Below are 23,355 nucleotides of genomic sequence, written 5' to 3' on the forward strand. Positions count from 1 at the left end.
CAGTAACGTAAATCACCCCATTCCGTACAAATGTGAACAACCGCAACATTCAAACGAGGCCACAAAGAAAACTAATGGGACTGTAGCGACTGTGTTGACGTCAAAATCGGGGGTGTGAACTAGGTTTCTATTCAAGCGTTGATCGACATGGTAATGGCTCTATAGTATTGGAGAAAATTTGAAAAAACGGACCCTCCCTTACATCTTGACTTGTCATGTCTTAACGTACAGCACGCATAAAGCAACTATTTCTGTCTTACAATCTCTCTCCAACAGGCGTAGCACTTCTATCATCCTTTAAAAACAAGAAATGGACAGTGACGGGGGTAAGGGGAGGATACCTAGTCATTTTTTGCATCATCATGGCATGCAATCATCATTCTCAAAGCCGCTGTTTACTTCTAAGATCCTTTTAGCACCGCCCTAAAAACACGATTCAAATTCGACACAAACCTTCAAATAGGTATGTAATGACACATTATATAAACTCTTTATAGTGTTTTATTTACATTTTAGAGGCGATAAGGTGATAAGTTGGACAGATCGAGTGAAAAAAAGAAATTTTCCCACACGACATCTCTACTTCTCACTATCACGCATTAGTTTCGCTTCCCCACCCGCCATTTTTAAAAAGACCCGACGGGGCTCATTGCCTGCTTGAGTTATGCAGAAACGGGCAGCGTTTAGGTAATGTAATTGATTCTGTTGGAAAGGGGAGAAATGGTGCTTTACAATGGTATTGACATTACAGTTGATCTGGAAGTATTACGTTTTTGGGGCGCTAAAATAAGGGCAATTGTACGGACCAAGGCGATGTACGAGTTTACGTGAGTTTACGTTAGGTGAGAAGCCTGACCACGGAGACCGGGGTGAGAAGGTGATGAAGCGTACTTCATGAGCTGTAACTGAAAAACAACTTGCATTTGGAAAGTTTGAGGTGAGGGAGAAAGTGTGATGGAACAAGTATTGTATCTTGCTAGCTGGGTCCAATTAAAAATACCAAAATGGTATTCTAACACCCCCCCAAGAAATGGAGAAAAAACATGAAAAAAATATATATACATTTACAAAATAACACTTTCAATATTTGGAAGACCCTCAGTCCTCTACACAATATTGTGCTGCTGATGCCAGGTGCCATAGCAGTCTCTTTCTGCTGTAAAGCAAAGGGTCACCACGCATGTGGTGCAGGTGATGGGGGACTTCATTTTGCAAAGAACACAGCGACGCCTCCATGCTGTGCTCTTTTGGCCCTGAGGCACAATCAAGCCAGCAGAAATAAATTTGGACAGATGAACACCACTTGTGGCAGGAGCTGGATGAATCAGCTTCAGTGGGGGATGGACACCTTGGCACTGGGGGCTCCCATTCGGAGTCAGTGTCACTGTGAAAGAAAATGTTCAGTTAGAATAGTTTCACATATGAGCCCTGTATCAACAGGTATAATAAACAGATACTGTACAGTGCCTTGCGAAAGTATTCGGCCCCCTTGAACTTTCCAACCTTTTGCCACATTTCAGGCTTCAAACATAAAGATATAAAACTGTATTTTTTTGTGAAGAATCAACAACAAGTGGGACACAATCATGAAGTGGAACGACATTTATTGGATATTTCAAACTTTTTTAACAAATCAAAAACTGAAAAATTGGGCGTGCAAAATTATTCAGCCCCTTTACTTTCAGTGCAGCAAACTCTCTCCAGAAGTTCAGTGAATGATCCAATGTTGACCTAAATGACTAATGATGATAAATACAATCCACCTGTGTGTAATCAAGTCTCCGTATAAATGCACCTGCACTGTGATAGTCTCAGAGGTCCGTTAAAAGCGCAGAGAGCATCATGAAGAACAAGGAACACACCAGACAGGTCCGAGATACTGTTGTGAAGTTTAAAGACGGATTTGGATACAAAAAGATTTCCCAAGCTTTAAACATCCCAAGGAGCACTGTGCAAGCGATAATATTGAAATGGAAGGAGTATCAGACCAGATCTACTGTCTCATTTATATTATGACAGACCAGCTAGATCTACTGTCTATTTTATATTATGACATTTCAGCTAGATCTACCGTCTCTATTATATTATGACAGACCAGCTAGATCTACTGTCTTTATTATATTACAACAGAGCAGCTGTATCTACTGTCTCCATTTCACTTTGGCCATTGTTGTGGGCTTGCCCTCCCCTCAACAGCCTCAAATAGGCTATTTCATGTGAGGGGGGGGGGGGGGGGGGGGGGGGGGAAGACACGCATCTCACATTTCATTACATTCCATTTTTATTTATTGCTACTAAAATTTTAAAAAATCACGAATAATATTTTATATTATTAATTTCAAACAACGTCATTGGCATGAGAAGAACTTACCAGTCCAAAACAATGTCCTCTCTGTTCAAAAAATATTCCTCCATTTGGGAATCGCTAAATGAATCGTCCTCCAACAATCTCTATCTTACTTTCCCGAACAATTTCTTCTAAAATTGTGTGTACATCTGCATATCTAGACTTAGATTTAGCTTTCCCTGACTTAGTCGCCATACTGATTGATATACAGTATAAACAGCTGAAGATGCGCTTTACCAAAACAACGCTGTGCGTAACATGCGTTGCTCCTTCCGGTATGAAACTTCAATGGCGAATGAAGTCAATCAACAAAACAGCGGTCATATCATTGGTGCACAATGTTGTCTTCAAATTGGTTTCTTTCAGTCAATACGTCCCGCGAAATGACCCTTGTGTTACAAACAAAGCAGTTGATGAAACCAAACATGACTGGAAAAGACACGTTTAGTGTGTGTATTTACCTGGAATGTGTCGTCGAAAATGGAATGAGACGGAATTCACAACACAAGCGGTTCACAAAATGTTTCGTGTTAGGCTATAAAAATTGATTTTATCAAACAAAAGACCATTCATTGTGTAACAATGAGCATTCGGATTGCAAACAGAGGAAGATCGTCAAAAGTAAACTATTTATTTTATTGCAGTTTGTGATTTTGTTATGCCTGTGCTGGTTGAAATTTGTTCCAATCACTGCTCATAGAAATCCCGCCTAAACAGTTTAGAGAATGGGATAAACGGATATGAAGGTTTATCTGGAACAGTAAGAGACCAACAATTAGATATACAACATTACAATTACCAAACAACTGTGGGGGCGTGGCCTTACCAAACCTAAAATATTATTTTGGGTCAGCCCAATTGAGACCGTTGGTGTGTTGGTGCAATTCAGAATAAGAATCCAAATGGAAAGATATCGAGACTACTCTGACAGGGATACCCATACAGTCAGTTTAGGGAAATAAGGACATGGTAAAAGAAATATACAATAGACAAAATAAGTGGATTAATTTCTCTCTGAAGACATGGTTTAGGGTAGTTAAGCAAAATAATTTAGACAGAGAGATCAAACTGCTGTGTTTGCCCGCATACGACCCCAGCTTCATCCCTGCAACTCAGGACAGCAGATTTAAACAATGGACGCAGAAAGGCATCACATCATTCAGTACAATTCTAAGGAATGGGAACCTAGATAACTTCCAGGACTTAAGTAAAAAAACATGGCTTGGATAAACACGATATTTACAGATACCTACAAGTTTGACACTATTTTTTAAGGGTGATAAAAGTGACGGACCCTCGAGCACCTCAAATTAATCCAAGTATTCACTAACGCATACAACTTGGGGAGTAACAAAAAAACTATTTAAAATCTCTACTTGGGTATTCAACCCTCAAAGAAACATTCTACAAACTCTATTAAACAGAAATGGGAGGAGGAACTTAACATTGAAATAACTAATGAAACATGGTTGAACATACTGTATGTCACTCAACAAAGCTCCACCAACTCAAGATCATGGAGAATTCTGTTGGAAGAATGTTATATGTTTCTTCATAACACCTAAACTGAAATCAAAAGACTGACTCCCTACACCCTTGTTGGAGAGAATGCTGTCTTGAGGGTGGATCACTCTCATATCTTTTGGGCCTGCCCCGCAATCAAAACTAACTGGGGAGAAATAAGATCTAACATTGGAAAAATAATGGGATTTGACATAGAACAAACATTAATTTCTTTGTACTTGGGTGAAATACCTGATAACTTACACAATAGAGAAAAGTACCTCTTGAAGGTAGTAGGCAGCCAGTAAAAAGGCTATCACTAGGAAATGTCTACAAAAAGACCTTCTAGGCAAAGTATGAGCTTTCAGGGAGATGCCATTTGTTGGACTATTTGAGAAGAGTTGGGTTGAAGCATTAGGTTGCAATGAGCAGGACAAACTGAATTGCTTTCATGGAGGACTGGCTTGAATTTCATCATGAGCAAAAGCGATTGGTTTTCTAGCTAAAGTTGCAAAGGGTCCATTTAATAGAGACCAAATTGAGGGTGTGGTAGTAACAGCATGAACAGTGGCATCTGGTACTTTTTACACTAATTTATGGGGAAATGCAAGCGACTTCAATGGCTAATTTCTCTGAACCCCCCCCCCCCCCCCCCTCCATCAAATTCACTGAGAATGCGGTTTTAACCAATGGCATTCAGGATTTTGTATAATGAGTATTATATTAATCCTATAAATGGCCAATCCATTAGCTTCATTTCTCTGTTTCTAACTACAGAAAAGATTTCAGAACAATTTAAGATGGTTTGTGTTTTTAGATGGAACAACTCCGATGTCATTCGGAAATGGGATTTATTTTTCCTCTCCTCTCCCCCTTTCCTCGCCTCCTCCAGAGCGTTGGCAGGGAGAGGGAATAGAACAACAGAGGAGAAGGGGAAACTGGCAGCCTGTGTATTTCCTACATGCACAGTGTGTTATTCTGAAGTAGGAGACCATGTGCAACAGTTTAAGTGCTGGACCGGACCAGGCTGCACACACCCCAGGTCAAGGTTCTAGTCCCCCAGCTCTGATCCATGGGAGGCTGCCCTAATATGGACATCATACAGGGAGATGTGGTGGAGATGTTGGAGAGGACGGGGACTGTTGTCTAAGGCAGGGTTTCCTAAACTCGGTCCTGTGCCCCCCCAGGTGCACATTTTGGTTTTTCCCTAGCACTACACAGCTGATTAAAATAATCAAAGTTTGATGATGAGTAGGTTATTTGAATCAGCTGTGTTCTGCTAGGGCAAAAAACCAAACATGCACCAGGGAGGGCCCCAGGACCGGGTTTGGGAAACCCTGATCTAAGGTACAACATGGAGAACATGACTGATAAGCAGTTTCATGGAATGATATCCCAACTACTGTGGATTAAAATGTATGCCTCTTTTGGGGTTGATTTTTGAGAATTTATGTTAATTTCTGGGTTGGCACTATATGTGTACGTTTTGGATATGTTTGGGATTGGCCTACTGCCTGATATTTTCTTGTTACCTTAATATGTTTGTAGTTTCGTGTTGATTCACGTCGTCCACGATGATATGCGTGTTTAGGATGTGTGTTGATGTAAATGGAGTCCGCCATTAGGACGTTTTAGCAAGTTTTCGCATTAATGATTTAAAAAATTATATTTTTCTTTATTTCAGCCATCCCAGCATTCAACACCTATAGCACTATCAGTGTTACTTTTTAATAGGGCGGGTTATCAAACCCCCTGATGAATTACTATCTAAAGCAACCAAGCCTGGCTTGATGAAAGGACTGATTTAGAACATCATCCACCAGGCTAGTGGGGAGCTCCCAATAGCAGTCCAAATATACAGAGGTATTCTCAAACAAGCTGGCCTTGCCAACTACAACACTCATATTTATTTATTTATTTATCTGGATTTCCTGTATACTTGTTGGGACTAGGAGGGGGGGGGCAGAGCCGTCGTGTATGAGAGAGAGAGAGAAAGAGAGTGTGTGTGTGTGTGTGTGTGTGTCAGATAGGTGGGGGGGGGGGGCAGAGCCGTCGTGTATCTGACTGAGAGAGAGAGAGAGAGAGAGAGAGAGAGTGTGTGTGTGTGTGTGTGTCAGGTAGGTGGGGGGGGGGGGGGGGGGCAGAGCCGTTGTGTATCTGACTGAGAGAGAGAGTGTGTGTGTGTGTGTGTGTGTGTCAGGTAGGTGGGGGGGGGCAGAGCCGTGTGTATCTGACTGAGAGAGAGAGAGAGAGAGAGAGAGAGAGAGAGAGAGAGAGTGTGTGTGTGTGTGTGTGTGTGTCAGGTAGGTAGGTAGGTAGGTAGGTTGTTTGTTCGTTCGTTCGTGCCCTGGCTGTGGAGTGTTGCATTAAGACTGGGGCTTATTTTTTTCTGCTTGGTCTCATAATGAGACTGCTCTGTATCTCCTCCCTCCACCCCTTCCTCCTTCCATCCTGATGGTGGACCTGGCAGCTGCCCCTCAGCCCAGGAATGCAGCACCAGAGCTGGCGAGAGTGGGGAGGAGCTTGGCTAGGCTCTGTGATGTGTGAAAAGCCAACATGCTGTGTATGTGCAGGTGTTTTTGTGTATCCATGGCCTGTGTACGTCTGTCTGTGTCTGTCTGTACAAGTGGGTGTCTGTGTCTGTCTATATGTGTTTCTGTATGTGTGTGTGTCTCTGTGCCCGTCCGAGCGATGTGCGAGCCATACATGTTTGTGTATGTTTGCATGTGTGCGTGCCTGTGTGATTATCAGGGGGAAGGAAGTTGACAAGTTTTTCTGATTACTTACAGGAATAAGGGGGAAATTCTGTACACTGTGTGAATGAGGTACTTATTACGCCAAGGTTAGCTGTCTCTGTCCATCAATTTCTCCCTTTTCCATTGATAATCATCTTCCTTGATGGATGGTGTGCTGCCTGTAATCTCTCCTGTAGAGTGAGATGATGGTGAATTCTCACTTGGGGAGACCTTTATTCAACCTTTGTACAAAGTATACTGTCTGTAGGTACTGACCTTGTGGTTCACAATGTGTTGTACTTTGGGTTGTTGCCTGGGATGTCTCATTCAACCCAGTAGGATTGCATTTGACATGAAAATACTTAATTTGTGCATGTATTTAAGGCACACTGTTTTACAGATGGTCTCAATATGATGTATCTTCATGATCTCGATTCCTACAATTTTGATAGCAAAGATGATACGCACTGCCGTTTGAGTTTGGGTAAAATCTATGAAAGGCCCCTTCTTAATAGCCCAATAAATCAAGCATTGTTTGAAAATGGGTAGTAAGTCACTGATCATTTGAAAGGACAGTAGTTCAAATAAATTCCTTCCATAAAACCCCCATAGTCTGCTGCATTATCGGGCTAAATTAGCATTGATTGACAGTTAATTGGTAATTGTTTGAATAGAGAGCCGTTTCTATATATAGAACAAGAATTTTCCTTTACCATAAAAAATTCCATGACCAGCTATAGTCTCTTCCATCTTCAATCCATCATCTGCAGGGGAAGAATTTGAAGTTCATTATTTGAGTAAACTTCCCCGTGTCCAAAATAGATACTGGTCTCGCATAACGGAGCTTTGTGCCATAAAAGAGCCTTCCCGAATTTTACAGGGAATCTTTTTTTGACCAGAAGTTTCTCTCAGGTGTGTAAGTTTTTGTGATTCTTTTGTTGTTTATTTTTTACTTTATTTTCTCAATGTATCCGCTATCATTCATTACAAACCTCAAAAACGTTTGAACATCGGCAGTTACTTACAGTACTTCAATTCCAGCTTCAACTTTGACTTATCTGCTGTGGGCTCTTTCTGTAATTCCGACCCAATTTTTGGGCTACCCAAGAGGAAATTACGACGTTACAGAGGCAAGAGAGGGGGGATCCTGGTGAGATTAATGCGAAGGGAGAACCGGCCACCTCTTCTCTCTATTCTACTGGCCAATCACTTATAATAAAATGGATGACCTCCGATCACAGATTTGCTACCAACGGGACTATCAAAACTGCAATATTCTCTCCTTTTCTGAAACATGGCTCTTGGACAAGATATCCCCCGTGGCTATCCAACTCGATGGGATTCTCCATTCACCGTGCCGACAGGAAAGTGGAAATGGGGAAATCGAGAGGGGAAGGGGTTTGCCTCGAGCGCAGTTGAAGTGTCAACCCATTGTTCACCCGTCTTGGAATTACTGATCAAATGCCAACCATGTTACTTCTCTAGGGAATTTTCATCTGCTATCGTGACTGCTGAATACATTCCACCTCAGGACAAGAAAAATAACAAGCTTGCACTTAACGAACTGTATGAGGTTATAACCAAGCAAGAAAAAGTACATCCAGGGGCTACTTTTCTGCCTTGAAGGCCAGCATCCCGTAGTCGCCTCTTGACGTTGAGACTGGTGTTTTGCGGTTACTATTTAATGAAGCTGCCAGTTGAGGAGTTGTGAAGCATCTGTTTCTCAAACTTGACACTCTAATATACTTGTCCTTTTGCTCAGTTGTGCACTGGGGCCTCCCACTCCTATTTCTATTCTGGTTAAAGCCAGTTTGCGCTGTTCTGTGAAGGGAGTAGTATACAACGTTGTACGAGATATTCAGTTTCTTGGCAATTTCTCGCATGGAATAGCCTTCATTTCTCAGAACAAGAATAGACTGACAAGTTTCAGAAGAAAGTTATTTGTTTCTGGCCATTTTGAGCCTGTAATCGAAACCAGAAATGCTGATGCTCCTGATACTCAACTAGTCTAAAGAAGGACAGTTTTATTGCTTCTTTAATCAGAACAAAAACGTTTTCAGCTGTGCTAACATAATTGCCAAAGCCTTTTCTAATGACCAATTAGCCTTTTAAAATGATCAACTTGGATTAGCTGACACAACGTGTGTCACGGAGCTAGGAGTGGTGGGTGCGGAGTCAGGCACAGAGAACAGAGGGTTTTGGTTTTCCGTAATTTATTCCGGATAGAACAAGGTCACGCCAAATAACAATAGGAGACAAATACTGACCTACCCAAAACAGAACACCAAAACAGTCCAACAAATAAACAAACGCAACCATCCACACACAGAACAGAAAATAAGCCCGCACAAAAGCAGGCGGGCATAAACGGCTTAAATAGCCCTGAACAAACCCCAAACGAGAAACAGGTGAAACCAATAAAGACATAACCAACAGAAAAGGAAAAGGGGATCGGTGGCAGCTAGTAGACCGGTGACGATGACCGCCGAGCGCTGCCCGTAAAGGAAGAGGAGCCACCTTCGGTGGAAGTCGTGACAATGTGCCATTGAAACACAGGAGTAATGGGCCTCTGTATGCTTATGTAGATATTCCATAAAAAATCTGCTGTTTCCAGCTACAATAGTCATTTACAACATTAAAGATGTATATACTGTATTTCTGATCAATTTGATGTTATTTGAATGGACAAAAAATGTGCTTTTCTTTCAAAAACAAGGACATTTCTAAGTGACCCTGTCTTTCAAAGCAAATTCGTAAAAATCCAAATAGCTTCACAGATCTTCATTGTAAAGGGTTTAAACATTATTTTCCATGCTTGTTCATTAATAATGAACATGTACCTGTGGAACAGTTGTTAAGGTCACAGTTATGAAAACTTAGGACACTAAAGAGGCCTTCCTACTGACTCTGAAAACACCAAAAGAAAGATGCCCAGGGTCCCTGCTCATCTGCGTGATTGTGCCTTAGGAAATGCTGCAAGGAGGCATGAGGACTGCAGATGTGGCCAGGGCAATAAATTGCTATTTCCTTACTGTGAGACACCTAAGACAGCTCTACAGGGAGACAGGACGGACAGCTGATCGTCTTCGCAGTGGAAAACAACATGTAGCAACACCTGCACAGGATCGGTTCATCTGAACATCACACCTGCCCGAGTTACACCAGGAATGCACAATCCCTCCATCAGTGTTCAGACTGTCCGCAATAAGCTGAGAGGCTGGACTGAGGGCTTGTAGGCCTGTTGTAAGGTAGGTTCTATCCAGACATCACCGGCAACAACGTCGCCTACGGGCACAAACCCACCATCGCTGGACCAGACGGGACAGGCAAAAAGTGCTCTTCACTAACGAGTCGAGGTTTTGTCTCACCAGGGGTGATGGTCGGAATCGCGTTTATCGTCAATGGAATAAGCATTACACCGAGGCCTGTACTCTGGAGCGGGATTGATTTGGAGGTGGAGGTTCCGTCATGGTCTGGGGCAGTGTGTCACAGCATCATCGGACTGAGCTTGTTGTCTTTGCAGGCAATCTCAACTCTGTGCGTTACAGGGAAGAAATCCTCCTCCCTCATGTGGTACCCTTCCTGCAGGCTCATCCTGACATGATCCTCCAGCATGACAATGCCACCAGCCACCACTGTATTTCCTGAAAGACAGGAATGTCAGTGTTCTGCTATGGCCAGCGAAGAGCCCGGATCTCAATCCCATTGAGCACGTCTGGCACCTGTTGGATCGGAGGATGAGGGCTAGGGCCATTCTCCCCAGAAATGTCCGGGAACTTGCAGGCGCCTTGGTGGAAGAGTGGGGTAACATCTCACAGCAAGAACTGGCAAATCTGGTGCAGTCAATGAGGAGGAGATGCACTGCAGTACTTAATGCAGCTGGTGGCCACACCAGATAGTGACTGTTACTTTTGCATTTGAATCCCCCCTTTGTTCAGGGACACCTTATTCAATTTCTGTTAGTCACATGTCTGTGGAACATGTTCAGTTTATGTCTCAGTTGTTGAATCTTGTTATGTTCATACAAATATTTACACATGTTAAGTTTTCTGAAAATAAACGCAGTTGACAGGGAGAGGACGTTTCTTTTTTTGCTGAGTTTATATATTATATATATAATATATATTACATTTGCAATCATTTCTAAAAAACTGTTTTTGCTTTGTCATTATGGGGTATTGTGTGTAGATTGATTTCTGATAGACAATAGCACCGCCCTTGATCACATGGCGCTACAGAGAGTGATTCGGACAGCCCAGTACATCACTGGGGCCAGAGCTCCCTGACATCCAAGACCTCTATATCAGGCGGCGTGAAAGGAATGCCCTGAAAATGGTTAAAAACTCCAACCACCCAAGCCATAGACGTTTCTCTCTGCTTCCGCACAGCAAGCGGTACAAGCAGTACCGGTGCATCAAGTCTGACACCAACAGGTTCCTGAACAGTTTCTATCCCCATGCCATAAGTCTGCTAAATAGCTAACTAAATAGCAAGCATAATGGCTACACAAAAGTTGACCTTTTGTACTTTATTTCTATGCACACTCACAGAGCCCTACACACTATGCACACTCACTGAGCCCTACACACTATGCACACTCACAGAGCCTTACACACTATGCACACTCACAGAGCCTTACACACTATGCACACTCACAGAGCCTTACACACTATGCACACTCACAGAGCCCTACACACTATGCACACTCACAGAGCCCTAAACGCTATGCACACTCACAGAGCCCTACGCACTATGCACACACTCACTCCATCATTTGCTCACACACACATAATATGCACATACATTTATACTGATTCTGCACATACTCTCACCCACTCACATACAATCATCATATATGTTGCTGCTACTCTGTTTATGGTATATCCTGATGCCTAGTCACCTGACCCCTATACATATCTACCTCTATCACACCAGTATCCCTGCACTTTGTAAATATGGAACTGACTGACCATTTTACCATTTTATTTATTCATTTTTATTTTTATTTTTTTTAGAGGGTGGATCAGCTTAATATTGCGGAAAGAATGTTGCTTCCAATATAATTGTCTGCATCGTTTCCAATCCCCCATATTTTTGGGGTAAATATATATATCCATACACACATGCATATATATACACATATATACATACACATACCTATATAGACATACACACTTTTTTAAAGAATATACCTTTATTATTATTCCCCGCAAACCCTACCGCCGATCCCCCAATTGGAGTAAACTAATAAACACTTCTGCTTCTACCTTCAATCCATACATCTTATACACATTCTACAGACACAGTCTACTTTACAATAGTTCTCTCTTGTTTGTTCTTAGTCCTTCCTCTATTTCTGATGTCCATCCAGTTTGATTTCTATTTGTAACTATGCTATTTCACAAAAGTTCCGAACCTATATACATTTTACAGATCCCGTATGCTTTACATTGTTTATCTTGTTATTAGTCCCAGCCTTCAGCTCCATTCAACCCCTCCCATCTATCTCTCAACATCACCCATTTCGGATTTCTACTTGCCATATATTTTTCAACTGTGCTGTGATGCTTCACAAAATAATTGAACCTTCCTATTCTCATAGCTTCTACAGATTGTAAATTAAAAATAAACATTTTTGCTAAAATAATTATTATATTATTGATTGATTGACTATGGCTTTTCAAATCACCCAGTATTGCTATCTGTAGTGTTAGTTCTAGGCAAATGTTGCAATTCTTCAGCCATTCCTGGACCTGTGACCAAAAATGAGCTACATATGGACAATACCAAAATAAATGATCTAATGACTCTGCCTCCTCACAGCAGAATCTGCAGAGCTGGGAAGATTGTATCCCCCATATATATAACATTCTATTAGTTGCAAGAATTTTATATAGTCATTTATTTAGAAAAATGTGAAGTTTTGAATCAGGTGTTTTGTGTATCAATTCATAAACCATGTGCCATGGAATGGGTACATCGAAAATCTCTTCCCAACTATTTTGCAATTTATATGGCACAGCTGTCAGTTTTTTGGTCCTTAAATGAAATTGGTATATATTTTTATTTATCACACTTTTCTTTAACCATTTATGTTCTTTACTACAGGGCCGACATACAAGTTCCTTACTTTTTTCCCCTTCTACTTGCCTCTTCCATTTTTGTGGTAATGCTGCAATTAGTTGGTTGTAATTTTGGGTAGAGCAGACATTTCCATATGTCTGTGTTAGCTGCATGTGTGACATAACTCCACCAGTCCTATTTATGATATCATTCACTAAATTATACCTTTTTTTAAAACATTTCTTCGATAAATACAGTTTTTTTAATCAATTAGTATATTTGAATTTAACCACAATATTTGTTGTACTATTTGTTCCGTCCTTTCAGGTCTAGTAAACTGAAATTGCAACCAACTTTCTAAGGCTTGTTTAAAAAATAAAGATATTTTGGAGATTATTTCCTTTTCAAACAACCGAAAGTGAGCAGGTGTAATCTGAATAAAGGGGAAAAGGCCCTTCCTGAATATAAGGATGAGACATTCGTACCAATTAACTAGAGAACCCATTTGGATTTAAGTATAACTTTTGTATGACTGATGCCTTTAGTGAGAGGTCTAATGATTTAATATTTAATAATTTCTGCCCACCGAATTCATATTCGTTATATAAATAGGCCCTTTTAATTTTATCTGGTTTGCCGTTCCAAATAAAATTGATTATTTTTTGTTCATATAATTTAAAAAGCAGGTCACTAGGTGTAGGCAAAAACATAAGCAAATAGGTAAACTGTGATATAACTAAGGAGTTAATCAGGGGGATTTTTCCACCAATAGACAGGTAGGTAGGTATCTTATCTATTTTTGCTAACTTTATATAAAAATGTATTGGAGTGAGATCATTTCTTTCCTTTGGGATTTGTATACCGAGTATGTCCACATCTCCGTCAGACCATTTAATTGGTAAACTACATGGTAATGTAAAATGATATTACATTTGTATTGATTACTGCATTGTTGGGGTTAGAACTTGCAGTAAAGGCATTTTATTGTACTTGTCATTGACATTCACTTTTTAATATAATATTTTGACACAAACATGATTCTATCATGGCTGACGTTACACCCGGGAGATGGCAGGAATGGGGGAATGTAACAGAATGATTTTCCTTGCTGAAAGACACGTCCAGCTTTGCCCACGTGCCCTCTGGGTGTGTGTTAAGGGAACCCAACCCATGCTGTCAGTCTCACTCTCTGCATGTGGAGCTGTACTCAACACACACACTCAGCTCTCAAGATGAGATGATGTCTCTTTCACATAAAGAAACAAGAGGCTAGCTTCAACAAGATAACTGTCCAAAACCTGCATTAGCAATGTTGGAACTATGAATGTTTGTTTACACAAATCCTGGCCACGCTACCTGATGTCTTATTCTGAAAAATGAAAGTAGGTCTATTCATCGAAATGGAATACGGCCTTCGGAAAGTATTCAGCACCTCGACTTTTTCCACATTTTGTTACGTTACAGCCTTTTTCTAAAATGCATTCAATTGTTTTTTCCTCTCATAAATTTACACGCAATACCCCATAATGACAATGCAAAAGCAGGTTCTATAAATGTTTGCTAATTTATTAAAAATCAAATAAATAAATATTCCATTTACATAAGTATTCAGACCCTTTACTCAGTACTTTGTTGCAGCACCTTTGGCAGCGATTACAGCATCAAGTCTTCTTGGGTATGACGCTACAAGCTTGGCACACCTGTATTTGGGGATTTTCTCCCATTCTTCTCTGCAGATCATCTCAAGCTCTGTCAGGTTGGATGGAGAGCGTTCCTGCACAGCTATTTTCAGGACTCTCCAGAGATGTTCAATCGTGTTAAAGGCTGGGCTCTGGCTGGGCCACTCAAGGACATTCAGAGATTTTTCCTGAAGCCACTCCTGCATCGTCTTGGCTGTGTGCTTAGGGTAGTTTTCCTGTTGGAAGGTTAAACTTCGCCCCAGTCTGAGGTCATGAGCGCTATGGAGCAGGTTTTCATCAAGGATCACTCTGTACTTTGCGCCGTTCATAATTCCCTCGATCCTGACTAGTCTCCCTGTCCCTGCTGCTGAAAACATCCCCACAGTGTCATGCTGCCACCACCATGCTTCACCATTGGGATGGGGATGGTGCCAGGTTTCCTCCAGACGTGACGCTTGGCATTCAGGCCAAAGAGTTCAATCTTGGTTTCATCAGACCAGAGAATCTTGTTTCTCATGTCATGTGCCTTTTACTGAGGAGTGACTTCTGTCTGGTCACTCTACCATAAAGGCCTGATTGGTGGAGTGCTGCAGAGATGAGTGTCCTTCTGGAAGGTTCTCCCATCTCCACAAAGGAACTCTGGAGCTTTGTCAGAGTGACCATCGGGTTCTTGGTCACCTCCTTGACCATGGCCCTTCTCGCCCAATTGCTCAGTTTGGCCGGATGGCCAGCTCTCGGAAGAGTTTTGGTGGTTCCAAACTTCTTCCATTTAGAATGATGGAGTCCACTGTGTTCTTGTGGCCCTTCAATGCTGCCGACATTTTTTGGTACTCTTCCCCAGATCTGTGCCTTGACACAATCCTGTCTCGGTGCTCTACGGACAATTCCTTCGACCTCATGGATTGGTTTTTGCTCTGAAATGCACTGTCAACTGTGGGACCTTATATAGACAGGTGTGTGCCTTTCCAAATCATGTCCAATCAATTTAATTTACCACAATCAAGTTGTAGAACATTCTCAAAGATGATCAAGGGAACAGGATGCATCTGATCTCAATTTCGAATCTCATCGAAGGGTCTGAATACTTGTAAATAAGGTATTTCTGTTTTTTTATTTTTCATGAATTTGCAAACATGCTTTGTCATTATAGGGTATTGTGTGTAGATTTGAGGATTTTAAAAAATCTATTTTTGAATAAGGCTGTAATGTAACAAAATGTGGAAAAAGGGAAAGGCTCTGAATTATTTCAAAATGCAGGGTAATTAGTAGTACTGATCCTGATTCAAGTTCTATGCATACGCCTGCTGTCTGTTGGTCCCTGAGGGGAGGCTTATGAACTGTGCCTGAATCTACTTTCTCAGATTGTCTATCAAGGCCTATATATGTAAAGCATACCTCTCCTCTCCTCCCTAATTTTGTGCTAAGGAATTTTTGGCCAGGTGAGTGAGTTCATCATGATGAGATTCCCCAGGTGGGTATAATCAAATCTCCTCATCACGAATGTTTAACTACGAACTATGTTCCCTCAGGTGTTACCCAATCCACAACCCAGTCTTAGACAATCATAATGTATTCAGAATATGCAGACTGACTCTGGCTAATGTGTTCTGAACGGCAAAACTGACGCATTCACTGGTCTGTTCCGTTACATCATCACCGTGACCTGACACAGCAGAACGGAGGGGTTGTTAAGGGACACATGTTGATGATCCATAGACTTTGGTTCATAATACACATTTTATATATTACATTTTTCCCTCCACATTTGGGGTTCAGTTTGGTTGCTTTATCTCTTGATGTCTCCCTCCCCTTCTCTCGGTCTGTCTTTCAGTCTCTCTCTTGCTGCAGCTCTCCTCTCTCTTGATGCCTCTCTTCTCTCGCTTGCTGCCTCTCTCCTCTCTTACTGCCTCTCTCCTCTCTCTTGCTGCCTCTCTCCTCTATGTTGCTGCCTCTCTCCTCTCTCTTGCTGCCTATCTCTTGCTGCCTCTCTCCTCTCTCTTGCTGCCTCCCTATGTTTCTGCCTCTCTTCTCTATGTTGCTGCCTGTCTCTTGCTGCCTCTCTCCTCTCTTGCTGCCTCTCTCCTCTGTTGCTACCTCTCTCCTCTCTCTTGCTGCCTCTCTCCTCTCTCTTGCTGCCTCTCTCTTAATGCCTCTCTCCTCTCTTGCTGCCTCTCTCCTCTCTCTTGCTGCCTCTCTCCTCTCTCTTGCTGCCTCTTCTCTCTCTTGCTGCCTCTTCTCTCTCTTGCTGCCTCTCCTCTCTCTTGCTGCCTCTCTTCTCTCTCTTGCTGCCTCTCTCTTGATGCCTCTCTCCTCTCTCTTGCTGCCTCTCTTCTCTCTCTTGCTGCCTCACTTCTCTATGTTGCTGCCTCTCTCCTCTATGTTGCTGCCTCTCTCCTCTCTCTTGCTGCCTCTCTCTTGCTGCCTCCCTATGTTTCTGCCTCTCTTCTCTATGTTGCTGCCTTCTCTTGCTGCCTCTCTCCTCTCTTGCTGCCTCTCTCCTCTGTTGCTACCTCTCTCCTCTCTCTTGCTGCCTCTCTCCTCTCTCTTGCTGCCTCTCTCTTAATGCCTCTCTCCTCTCTTGCTGCCTCTCTCCTCTCTCTTGCTGCCTCTCTCCTCTCTCTTGCTGCCTCTTCTCTCTCTTGCTGCCTCTTCTCTCTCTTGCTGCCTCTCTCCTCTCTCTTGCTGCCTCTCTTCTCTCTCTTGCTGCCTCTCTCTTGCTGCCTCTCTCCTCTCTCTTGCTGCCTCTCTTCTCTCTCTTGCTGCCTCACTTCTCTATGTTGCTGCCTCTCTCCTCTATGTTGCTGCCTCTCTCCTCTCTCTTGCTGCCTCTCTCTTGCTGCCTCTCTATGTTTCTGCCTCTCGTCTCTATGTTGCTGCCTCTCTTATTTCTCTTGCTGCCTCTCTTCTTTCTCTTACTCCCTCTTCTTTCTCTTGCTGTCTCTCTTCTCTCTCTTGCTGCCTCTCTTCTCAATCTTACTGCCTCTCTCCTCTATGTTGCTGCCTCTCTTGTCTCTCTTGCTGCCTCTCTCCTCTCTCTTACTGCCTCTCTCCTCTCTCTTGCTGCCTCTCTCCTCTCTTGCTGCCTTTCTCCTCTCTTGCTGCCTCTCTTCTCTCTCTTGCTGCCTCTCTCCTCTCTCTTACTGCCTCTCTCTTGCTGCCTCTCTCCTCTCTTGCTGCCTCTCTCCTCTCTGTTGCTGCCTCTCTCATCTCTCTTGCTGCCTCTCTCCTCTCTCTTGCTGCCTCTCCCTCTTCTCTCACTTGCTGCCTCTCTTCTCTCTTGCCGCCTCTCTCTTTGTTGCTGCCTCTCTCCTCTATGTTGCTGATTCTCTCTCTTCTCTCACTTGCTGCCTCTCTTCTCTCTTGCCGCCTCTCTCTTTGTTGCCGCCTCTCTCCTCTATGTTGCTGCCTCTCTCCTCTATGTTGCTGCCTCTCTCTCTTCTCTCTCTTGCTGCCTCTCTCTTGCTGCATCTCTTCTCTTTCTTGCTGCCTCTCTTATCAATGTTGCTGCCTCTCTCCTATATGTTGCTGCCTCTTTTCTCTCTCTTGCTGCCTCTCTCATCTCTCTTACTGCCTCTCTCCTCTCTCTTGCTGCCTCTCCTCTATGTTGCTGCCTCTCTCCTCTCTTGCTGCCTCTCTCCTCTCTTGCTGCCTCTCTTCTCTCTCTTGCTGCCTCTCTCTCTTCTGTCTTTTGCTGCCTCTCTCCTCTATGTTGCTGTGTCTCTTCTCTCTCTTGCTGCCTCTCTCCTCTCTTGCTACCTCTCTTCTCTCTCTTCGGGTAGTTGTTGTCCTTGATGATCTTTTTGGCCTTCCTGTGTCATCGGGTGCTGTAGGTGTCCTGGAGGGTATGTAGTTTGCCCCCGAGGATGCGTTGTACTACCCTCTGGAGAGCCTTACATTTGAGCGAGGTGCAATTACCGTACCAGGCGGTGATACAGCCCGACAGGATGCTCTCGATTGTGCATCTGTAAAAGTTTGTGTTTAGAGTGTTTTAGATGACAAGACAAATTTCTTCAGCCTCCTGAGGTTGAAGAGGCACTGTTGCGCCTTCTTCACCACACTGTCTGTGATGGTGGACCATTTCAGTTTGTCCGTGATGTGTACTCCGATGAACTTAAAACGTTCCACCTTCTCCACAACTGTCCCGTCGATGTTTCCTGATGTCCACGATCATCTCCTTTGTTTCGTTGACGTTGAGTGAGAGGTTATTTTCCTGACACAACACTCCGAGGGACTTACCTCCTCCCTGTAAGCCGTCTCGTCGTTGTTGATAATCAAGCCCACTACTGTTGTATCGTCTGCAAACTTGATGATTGAGTTGGAGGCGTGCATGGCCACGCAGTCATGGGTGAACAGGGAGTACAGGAGGGGGCTGAGCATGCAACCTTGTGGGGCCCCAGTGTTGAGGATCAGCAAAGTGGAGATGTTGTTGCCTACCTTCACCACCTGGGGGCAGCCCGTCAGAAAATCCAGGACCCAATTGCACAGGGCGAGGTTGAGACCCAGGGCCTTAAGCTTAATGATGAGCTTGGAGGGTACTATGGTTTTGAATACTGAGCTTACAGACTACAAAGGAAAGCACAGTGACACGAGCCTACCAGACGAGCTAAATCACTTCTATGCTCGCTTCGAGGCAAGCAACACTGAGGCATGCATGAGAGCATCAGCTGTTCCAGACGACTGTGTGATCACGCTCTCCGTAGCCGACGTGAGTAAGACCTTTAAACAGGTCAACATACAAAAGGCTGCGGAGCCAGGCTGATTACCAGGACATGTGCTCCGGGCATGTGCTGACCAACTGGCAGGTGTCTTCACTGACATTTTCAACATTTCCCTGATTGAGTTTGTAATACCAACATGCTTCAAGCAGACCACCATCGGTCTGCTTGACCTATGGTGGTCTGCCTAAATGCCAAAATGACTACAGACCCGTAGCACTCACGTCCGTAGCCATGAAATGCTTTGAAAGGCTGGTAATGGCTCACATCAACACCATTATCCCAGAAACCCTAGACCCACTCCAATTTGCATACCGCCCAAACAGATCCACAGATGATGCAATCTCTATTGCACTCCACACTGCCCTTTCCCATCTGGACAAAAGGACCACCTATGTGAGAATGCTGTTCATTGACTACAGCTCAGTGTTCAACACCATAGTACCCTCAAAGCTCATCACCAAGCTAAGGATCCTGGGACTTAACACCTCCCTCTGCAACTGGATCCTGGACTTCCTTACAGGCCGCCCCCAGGTGGTGAGGGTAGGTAGCAACACATCTGCCACGCTGATCCTCAACACTGGAGCTCCCCAGGGGTGCGTTCTCTGTCCCCTCCTGTACTCCCTGTTCACCCACGACTGCATGGCCAGGCACGACTTCAACACCATCATTAAGTTTGCTGACGACACAACAGTGGTAGGCCTGATCACGACAACGACGAGACAGAGGTCAGAGACCTTGCCGGGTGGTGCCAGAATAACAACCTATCCCTCAACGTAACCAAGACTAGGGAGATGATTGTGGACTACAGGAAAAGGAGCACCGAGCACGTCAATTGCTCGGCCTCCGACCGCAAGGCACTTCAGAGGGTAGTGCGTATGGCCCAGTACATCACTGGGGCAAAGCTGCCTGCCATCCAGGTCCTCTACACCAGGCGGTGTCAGAGGAAGGCCCTAAACATTGTCAAAGACTCCAGCCACCCCAGTCATAGACTGTTCTCTCTACTACCGCAAGGCAAGCGGTACCGGAGTGCCAAGTCTAGGACAAAAAGGCTTCTCAACAGTTTTTACCCCCAAGCCGTAAGACTCCTAAACAGGTAACCAAATGGTTACCCGGACTATTTGCATTGTGTGCCCCCCAACCCCTCTCTCTTGCTGCCTCTCTCCTCTCTCTTGCTGCCTCTCTCCTCTCTGTTGCTGCCTCTCTCCTCTCTCTTGCTGCCTCTCTCCTCTCTCTTGCTGCCTCTCTCTCTTCTCTCACTTGCTGCCTCTCTTCTCTCTTGCCGCCTCTCTCTTTGTTGCCGCCTCTCTCCTCTATGTTGTTGCCTCTTTCCTCTATGTTGCTGCCTCTCTCTCTTCTCTCTCTTGCTGCCTCTCTCTTGCTGCCTCTCTTATCAATGTTGCTGCCTCTCTCCTATATGTTGCTGCCTCTTTTCTCTCTCTTGCTGCCTCTCTCATCTCTCTTACTGCCTCTCTCCTCTCTCTTGCTGCCTCTCTCCTCTATGTTGCTGCCTCTCTCCTCTATTGCTGCCTCTCTCCTCTCTTGCTGCCTCTCTTCTCTCTCTTGCTGCCTCTCTCTCTTCTCTCTTTTGCTGCCTCTCTCCTCTATGTTGCTGTGTCTCTTCTCTCTCTTGCTGCCTCTCTCCTCTCTTGCTACCTCTCTTCTCTCTCTTGCTGCCTTTCTCCTCTCTCTTACTGCATCTCTCTCTTCTCTCTGTTGCTGCCTCTCTTCTCTATGTTGCTGCCACTCTCCTCTATGTTGCTACCTCTCTCTCTTCTCTCTCTTGCTGCATCTCTCTATTCTTTATCTTGCTGCCTCTCTCCTCTCTTACTGCCTCTCTTCTCTCTCTTGCTGCCTCTATCCTCTCTCTTGCTGCTTCTCTCCTTCCCTTTCTCTCTGCCTCTCTCCTCTCTCTTACTGCCTCTCTCCTCTCTTGCTGCCTCTCTCCTCTCTTGCTGCCTCTCTTCTCTCTCTTGCTGCCTCTCTCTCTTCTCTCTCTTGCTGCCTCTCTCCTCTATGTTGCTGCCTCTCTCCTCGCTCTTGCTGCCTCTCTTCTCTATGTTGCTGCCTCTCTTCTTTCTCTTGCCGCCTCTCTTCTTGCTCTTGCTGCCTCTCTCCTTTCTTGCTACCTCTCGTCTCTCTCTTGCTGCCTCTGTTCTCTATGTTGCTGCCACTCTCCTCTATGTTGCTGGCTCTCTCTCTTCTCTTGCTGCCTCTCTCCTGTCTCTTGCTGCCTCTCTCTCTTATTTATCTTGCTGCCTCTTTCCTCTCTTACTGCCTCTCTTCTCGCTCTTGCTGCCTCTCTTCTCTATGTTGCTGCCTCTCTTCTATCTCTTGCTGCCTCTCTCCTCTCTCTTGCTGCCTCTCTCCTCTCTTGCTGCCTCTCCTCTCTATGTTGCTGTCTCTCTTCTCTCTCTTGCTGCCTCTCTCTATGTTGCTGCCTCTCTTCTCTCTTGCCGCCTCTCTCTTTGTTGCTGCCTCTCTTCTCTATGTTGCTGCCTCTCTCCTCTATGTTGCTGCCTCTCTCTCTTCTCTCTCTTGCTGCCTCTCTCCTCTCTCTTGCTGCCTCTCTCTCTTCTCTCTCTTGCTGCCTCTCTTCTCTATGTTGCTGCTGCTCTCCTCTATGTTGCTGCCTCTTCTCTCCTCTCTCTTGCTGCCTCTCTCTCTCCTTTCTCTTGCTGTCTCTCTTCTCTGTGTTGCTGCCTCTCTTCTTTCTTTTGCTGCCTCTCTTCTTTCTCTTGCTGCCTCTCTCTCTTGCTGCCTCTCTCCTCTCTCTTAATGCCTCTCTCTCTTCTCTCACTTGCTGCCTCTCTCCTCTCTCTTGCTGCCTCTCTCCTCTCTCTTGCTGCCTGTCTCCTCTCTCTTGAATGCTGTCCCTTTCTCTATGTCACTCTCTGTCTCCCACTCTCAGAGCTTTGTGTTGTCTTGCTCACTCTCTCATTGTCTGTCTGTCTGTCTGTCTGTCTGTCTGTCTGTCTGTCCTCTCCCTTCCCTTTATGTGGCTCGTCTTCAAAGATGACAGTAATTATGTTCATATGAGCGTTTGGCTGGGCTGAACAGTAGCTGGTTTGTGTTTTTGAATAATCACCAATCAACAACCCAAACTGTGACATGGGCTGTCATTACACCAGTATGCCAGGGAGAATGCTTGGCACAGCGGACAAACCTCTTCCAATCCACTTTTAACAGCAGCCCTCTTGTCTCAGCAGCCCTCTGAGACAAGACAGGAGAGCCACTGACAGTACAGGCCACACACACAAACACACAGGCCTAGCCGACTAAACTCAACTCCAGATGGGGAATAGTGAAATTTCAAATACCCATCTCTAAGTGTAATTGCGGTCAATTTTTTGGGTGCTGAAATCAGCCGTTTTTCATTAAAATGTTGGAGTTCCACTCTGCCCATACTAGTTGCTGCTCAACTCCATCATAAATCATAGAGTTTAGTTTAATCGGCTAATACAGGCCAAGACATGCACAGAGACAAGTGGAGAAAACACAGTGCGACATGTGGACTGCCTGTACCTGCCTCACACACACACGCTCGCTGCATGCATCATTTGAATATAATAGCAGTCTATTGAGGTTGAGATGAATAATGGACAGGGGGATTATGAGCTGACTGGAGCTGCTGAGTGTTGATGGCTGTGTGTGTGTGTGTGTGTGTGTGTGTGTGTGTGTGTCTGTGTGTGTGTGTGTGTGTGGCATTCATCTGTGCTGTGCTGTGCATCTTTCTCTCATTAGTTTCCTGGAGCCCTGAGTGGGGCCCCTGGACCATTCATTATACAGCGAGAGGACCTTCCGTGTGCCGGGTAACAGACAGAGGGCTTCAGTTATTACAGGGGCTGTTCCCTCTGGACTGGCTGGCTTTTCATCACTCCTTCCTCCACTAGACCAAATAGGGAATCCTGAGGACGAAGGGGCCTGCTGACCAAATGAGCTATTTGGGTTGGTTGGTGGAAACCCCCCCGAACCCCCCCACACACACACATTCCATACCACAAAAGGAGGGACTTGAAAGAATGAGAGAAGATTTTAATGACACGCTTCGCAGGCTCTCGTTTCCTGCCACCCGACGGCAGGAGCTGTCCGTTACTGTGACAGACGGCTCCATTTTCCAAATATTGTTTCATATCAGGCCTGAGGAGTTAGAGAATGACAGCGCCTGTTACCGCGTGATGGATGAACCTCTTTGAAAAGGGGAAGGATGAGGTCGCCACCACAGCAGTACTTTCTCTTTCCTCCTCTCCTCCTCTCCTCCTTCCCTCCTTCCCTCCTCTCCTCCTCTCCTCCTTCCTTCCCTCCTTCCTTCC

The sequence above is a fragment of the Oncorhynchus clarkii genome, chromosome 2, assembly GCF_045791955.1.
Source record: "Oncorhynchus clarkii lewisi isolate Uvic-CL-2024 chromosome 2, UVic_Ocla_1.0, whole genome shotgun sequence".
In the NCBI taxonomy this organism is placed as follows: domain Eukaryota; kingdom Metazoa; phylum Chordata; class Actinopteri; order Salmoniformes; family Salmonidae; genus Oncorhynchus; species Oncorhynchus clarkii.